We start from the raw sequence: 6988 nt of genomic DNA, 5'->3' as shown, positions 1-6988 counted from the left end.
CCCACTGCCCAAGCCTGGAGCATCTCCCCAACTCTGGGTACCAGACATAGAGAAGCCTCACTTCTAAAAAGAACCACACAGGGTTCCTATGAACAATAAATACACAGCTTTTAACCTGCCCCACTCCATGCACATCTGTGGTTTGGGTTTAAGCACATCTGATCGTAAACGTTTATAAACCACACTTCACCGAATGTTTTATTCACATATATATACATAAATACACACACATAAACACAGATATACTTACTGTGTTTTATATATTTCTGATTTCCAGAATGAAAATCCCATTGAGGAGGAGGGCAGACAGGAATGGGCCAGGCTGCAGCAGGAGGCACCTGCAGGCTGAGTGTAGGAAGTTCTGATGATAATACGTCCTTCCTCTGCAGGGACCACATCCTGGGGAGTGAGGAGAGGCTGGTTTGTGAGGGATGATGCTTCCGGTTCAATGGAGCTCTGAATAAGTCTGCAGATGAACAAAGGCTAAACTGGAGTCGGTGGCCCTTTCTGACTTCAAGAATCATTCTAGCAGACAGTGCCTTATTTTTTTTTGACAGTTGTAGAGAAAATAAATTTTTGAAAACTAGTGAAGGGACTTTGTTTCCTTCCTGTGTCAGCTGAAGACAGGCTCCTGGCTACTTTATACAGGGGAGATCTCATCATGCCCCAAGCTCACAAGGAGAACTGATGGGAACCAGACTCATTTCCACGGTTCAGCAGGGTGAGCTGGAGTTTATCACCTGCTCCCGACCAGCACCTGGAGCCCTACTGGGTGCTTTAGACTGGAGCCAGGAGGACAAGCAGCCAGAGAAAGTTTATAGGAAAAGAAAACCACCCCAGAGACCAGATACACAGGAGTGATGTGGACAGGAGATTGGCGATCATCAGTCACCAGGTACTTCTTGGGTCCCCATGTGGGGGAAACAACACACAGAGATGCCCAGATCCAGAACCTCAACAGATAAACACTATGTTTGTGGACTGGAGGACCTGGCAGGATGTTCTAGGTGTACCAGTAACAAACAACCCCAGACCTAGTGTTCACAAAGGCAGAGGCTGATTCTTGCTCATGTTTCATGTCCATCTTGTCTTAGCTGTGGGTTTGGTCCACATCATTGTCATTGCAGGACCCAGGCTCCTGGGGCAGCTTCTATCTGGAACACTGCTGTTCGCTGTGGCAGGGGAAAAAGAACGATATACTAGTTTCTAAAGCTTCTATCAGAGGGGACACCCCACCCCTCTCACATTCCACTGGTGTAAATTACACGTCAGAGGCAGGTGACTTCCCACTGGACTTAAAGCTGACAGAGTGTGAGGTCTGGAGCTGTTGCAGCCATTCTGTATCCATTAGGAGAATCTGAAAATGAAGCTGACCTGGAAGAAGAAATGAGACAGAGGGTGAGAGGGAAAGTTGGCCCTGATAGTATCACTGGGTCTGAATCCAACCTTGGAGAAGCCAGAACTAGCCCTAGACTGTGGAGGAGCTTGAATCTGAAACCCTCAACCTATCTAAAACTGGTTAGAGTTGGGTTTTCTGTTGCTTACTCCCAAACAAGTTCTAGCTGCACAAAGCACTTCAGGCTCTGCCTGGCCTTTCTCAGGACATGGGACCGAGGAGGTGGAGAGTCCACTGATGCAGGAAGACCTCGTCACAGGCAAGGGCCATGGACTAGCAAGAGGACTCCAGGATCAGCCCTGGATTCTGACGGCATGGGATGGAACCTGGCTTTTCACTTGTGCAACTTCTGCCTCATCTCCTCTCTCTCTGAATCAGAGCCATAATAGAGCGTACTTTTTGAGACTGCTATGGGATTAAGGAGACCAGACAAGTACTTTGGAAATACCTGTCAGTGCACAAGAAAAGTCAGCTGGGCTTGGCTCTGTGTCCCCAATACCCACCCAGGGTCTGGAGTGAGTAGTTTCTCAGGAAATGTGACAAGATTGTCAGCACAGTCCTCTATGAGATATGAACCACATGAGGACGGGGACCTCAGAGAACATGGGGATGAGGGGGTCTCCCAGAGAAGGCAGGTAAGGAAACTTTGACCATGAACAAGTGGGATTCCTAGGGGAAAAGGGAGATAGGAGGGACAGAGGCTTGCCCCACAGCAGTGACGCGGATCAGTGGGAGAAGCTGGCTGGTGTCACCTTTGAGGGCTTTGTATCACGAAGGACAGGTAGATGGGTGAGAGTGGGCATGAAATGTTACAATATATTGTCCAGTGGAAGCAGATGGCTATGAAATGCCATGTACTGTATTATCTTATGTTTGGTGAAAGAAAAGTTTTACATATCTTTGCATAAAAATGAACAAGAAGAATCATCAAAATATTACTAGCAAACCTGAATTATTAGCCCTTTTCTCTCCTTATTCTGCAAATAATTGTTTAAATTTCATAGTATCTGAATATTTATTTTGTAAGTATCTGAATAAAATATATAATTTTTAAGTAGTTTTATAGAGAAATAAGTTAAGCCAAACCACAAGGGGGAAAAATGACTCCATTTTCTCAAAGAAATCAATCTCACGAGAAGGAAACACTCATTAAGATAAAAGGAAGGAGGGACAGTGATGACAACATGCAGATGTTGATGATGAGGGTGCTTATGACTGCGGAGAGAATCACAATAATGACGCTGACAACCTTAGTCCTGTGCTCAGTAGGACATGTCCTTGGACCAGAGAATGGGCCACTCTGCCTCAGCTCCCTCATCTGCAAACAGAGGATAAACTATCCCCACATCATGAGGACTGAGTGAACTGGTCCTGTGATTAGAGCTCCCCAAGCAGGACCAGCACTGAGTGAGCTTCATTAACACTGACTGGTCTTCTCATCTGCACACCAGCCAGGGCAAAAAGGACCAGCGGGTCCTTTTCCTGGGGCTGGGGTCCCAGAGAGGCAACGACAGAGGCCACTCTTTTGCGGGTTGCCCAGGAAGAGGACATGCTCACCAGGAGCCTGGTTTGCTCCTGTCAGCTGTCAGTGGGGAAGCCCAGTCTGGATTATTTCACAGGCTTTTCTAATTCCATGTCCTGATCTTGCTACAGCAGGAAAATTGTGTAGGTTTAGAAGCCAGATTCTCTATAAGAAAAGATAAAACTGCCTCCAGCAGAGAGGTCACGTGGAGAGAGAGTTCCCCTTTGCTAAGAGGTATCAGAGAGTCACCTTGTGGGGGAAGACAGGCTTGTCTGCTTCAATCTCATTTCATCCCAAATTCAATCTCTCTCAACTGCTCCCATAACATGCTCACATCCAGAGGTGGGGGCCCAAGGCTAGAGGAGGAACAGCAGATGCATGTCACACTAGAATGATGCATGGCCATGTCCTTTGTGTGGGCTGTGATGTGAGGATGTGGAGAGACCAGAGGTTTCAGATGATAAACACCTCCTCTTTCTCCCTAACCCTGTGCCTTAAAGCCCACTGTCAGGGCTCACAATGCACTGTCCCTAGACATGCTGGGATATGCTTAGGGCAGTAGGCTGGGTTGTCTACCCAACTGTGACCCTCAGGTTGGTGCTGCAGGTGGTCAGTCTCAGGAGAGAAAGTGGCAGCGCTCTGAGCATCTGGAGCTGAGGTAAGGAGATGCTAGAAGGGCCTTCATGAGGAGGTGGACCACAGGGGAGCATGGAGGATGAGAGTGTTGACAAAGGCTTGGGGGGGGGCGGGGCAGGAGGGGCATTCTGGGAACAGCCATGGTGAGGACACAATCCCAACAATGGAGAGTAAAAACTGACCATGTAGATTGAAGGCATGTTGTGCCACATAGAGTATGGCTAAGAGCATGAACATGGGGCAGGTGGCTGAGTTGAGTCCAAACTCTGCAGTTGACTACCCATTCAACATTAGGTGAGTCTCTTAACCTCTCTGTGCTTCAACTTCACCATTAAAATGAGGATTGTAGCACTATCTTAATGACTTGTGATGATGTAAAAAGAGTAACAAATTGAAAGCACTTAGAGCAGTGCCTGGATTTGTGAGCACCACACTCAGTGATGACTGTGGTCATGACAGTGACGATGACAACGGTGATGTTGATAATAACAGCAATGAAACTAAGGGTGGCAATGCTGACAATCATGGTCTAGTCATAGTCAAAGCTACGGTTTTTCCAGTAGTCATGTATGATGTGAGAGTTGGACCATAAAGAAAGCTGAGCACTGAAGAACTGATGCTTTTGAACTGTGGTTTTGGAGAAGACTCTTGAGAGTCCCCTGGACTGCAAGGAGATCAAACCGGTCAATCCTAATGGAAATCAGTCCTGAATATACATTGGAAGGACTGATGCTGAAGCTGAAACTCCAATACTTTGGCCACCTGATGTGAAGAACTGACTCACTGGAGACAACATTGATGCTGGGTAAGACTGAAGGCAGGAAGCGAAGGGGACGACAGAGGATGAGATGGTTGGATGGCATCACCAACTCGATGGATGTGAGTTTAAGCAAGCTCTGGGTGTTGGTGATGGACAGGGAAGCCTGGCATGCTGCAGTCCATGGGGTCACAGAGTCAGACACGACTGAGCAACTGAACTGAACTGAACTGATGCTGATGCTGACAATAACAATGGTGAAAGCAAACAGCCCAGAATGGACTTAATGTCCTTCCAGAATCAAACCCTGAGGCTCCCAGAGACTTCTAGAAGCCCCTGTGAGTGCTGCTCAATTCTAGACACATCAAGGGAAGAAAAAGATACTCTCAAAACTAAGACAGGGGACCTTTAAGAGCAATAGGAAATGTAGTTAAATAATCAAAATTAAATTTCTTCCAGTCTAGACACAAATAATGAGATTTCACAGAATTATAATTTGAAGTGCAATATACTATAGAACATCTGACTATCACTCAAATGTGATTTTCTCCCCTTGTAATTGATTAGTGGGATAGACTTTCCAAGGTATAAATAGCACTCACAGCCGATCATGGGCAGAAGCTGATGTCCCCAATGTCTCTATGTCAGAATACCCTCCTGATGCACAAATGATACACACCACGTCACTGATCCAGGGTCACAGCCCATGGCTCACTCTCTCTGCCCTGTGGAGAGCAAAGGTGCTGCCTGGGTTCAACGCTACAAAGCCATTATCATTTGATCCATACTGATTGGCAGCCTTGGAGAGCTGAGCTGAGTGATCCTCCCAGAGGCAGGACCACCAGCATCTCATCTCGCCTGGAGCTGGGACTGCTCCTTACAGGACCTGATCTCCTAAACTGGATCCCACAGCTTAAGGATGTTGAACTTCAGCTGAGAAAGATCAGAGGAGGATGAAAGGCAGGCTTGACTCCTTTCTGTGATTCTGGGGACACGAGAAAGGAACAGCTTTTGGGCCAGCACTCTCACCTGGGTCTTCGTGGGTCTATGTTCTCTGTATAAATAAGAATGTTTCTGAATTTGCACATGGGAGTCTGTGTGAGCATCTGTGATGTGTGTGCCATGTCCAAGTTGGCAGGTGTGCCTCAGTCTTTGCCCAGGACATGTGCATGTCAGCCTATCTTGTGACAACGACGTTTTCTTTCTCTAGACAAGCCGTGGCCTTCTGGACTGGTCTCCCCTCCCACCTCTCCAGAGCCCACCGGCAGGACAAATATTTACAAGGTAAACTGGATCACTTCACTCCTTGGTTAAATCCTCCCACTGCTTCTACATCATCAGGGTTGCTAGCTGTATAAACAAGCACCCCTGGAGCTGTGTAAAGTAGAAATGGAGCGCGTTTCAGAATCCCTGAGCATTAATGTCCACACACATTCCCTGGGGCCTTGTTAGAATGAGGACGTTGGTTCAGCAGGTTTGGGCGGGGGGGGGGGGGGGGAGGCGGTGACTTGAGCCTGTGCATTTCCAACCCACCTCTGGTGAAACTGTCTCAGAGTGGACACCAGGAGGCTGTCAGGCCCTTCACGGGCAGAGACACAGGCACTGCAGCTTCACGGGGAACAAATGCCCACCCCACATCATGGAGGTTCCGGGGAGACCACTCAGCCAGACACCACCGCCGCTGGCCCCAGGCAATGGACCTCATCGCTCCATCCCATCTTGCAGAGGCTAGCCTCCCTGCCAGGGCCATCTTCTCTCTTCCAGAGCAGAGGCTCACGGGAGGCTTGGATTGGCGGGCCTGAGTCACGTGACTATTTCCGGCTGCAAGGGAGGCTGGGAAACCAACTTCCAGTTTCCACCCTAAGAAGTGAGACTCACAATGAGGGAAACATATCTTGAGAAGGAAAGTCTCCCAATCAGGGGCTGCACGACATCCAAGCCAGCTTCTCCCACAACCAGACCCTTGCAACAAGACTCACAGACACCCCCTCCATCTTTCATTCTCCCACGCACCAGGCCCCCACTCCGGCTCCTAGAACATTCTCCCAACTCTCCAGCTGGACCTCAGCCCAAATGCCTCCTCAGAGAGACTTCCTCTGACCACCCCAATCATTCCATATGCAAGGCCCTGTGGCACTGAAAATGTTGCGGAGGTAGTTCCCACCTGCCTTCACCTTTCAACATGAGATTATTTTTTAAAAAAGAAAAAGTCTTTCCAGTTCAGCAAGACAGCCCTTCACTCAGCCAGACACCATGACTGGGACAGATCCTGACCACAGATGCTCCACACAGACCCTGGGCTCCTCCAAGGGGGCCATTCTGGGGCTAAAACTGAGCCTCGTGGTTGAGTGTGTGTGAGTTGTGTAAAGTTTCTTCACAAGATGTACCTTAAGTGCTTTTTCTCTGGTGGCCTCAGCACTGAAAAGAGGCTGACCCAGCACGTGGTCATCATGTACAGAGGTAATGGGTAGTAAATGGAGGGAGCTGTGTGGATATCCACCAGGGAAATTTCTAAGTTAAGACAGGGCACACCGTGGGATTTTGGCACACACTCATCCAAATATTAAATGCAGATACACACTCAACAAAAAGAAGGAAGGGGGATGGAAAGGGAAAACGATCTACACCATTTGGGTCATTCCTGTCCAGAAGTCTTATGTACCAAATGCAGGAATCA

The sequence above is a fragment of the Budorcas taxicolor genome, chromosome 17, assembly GCF_023091745.1.
Source record: "Budorcas taxicolor isolate Tak-1 chromosome 17, Takin1.1, whole genome shotgun sequence".
Taxonomy (NCBI): domain Eukaryota; kingdom Metazoa; phylum Chordata; class Mammalia; order Artiodactyla; family Bovidae; genus Budorcas; species Budorcas taxicolor.
Note: the sequence above shows the minus strand (reverse complement) of the source record.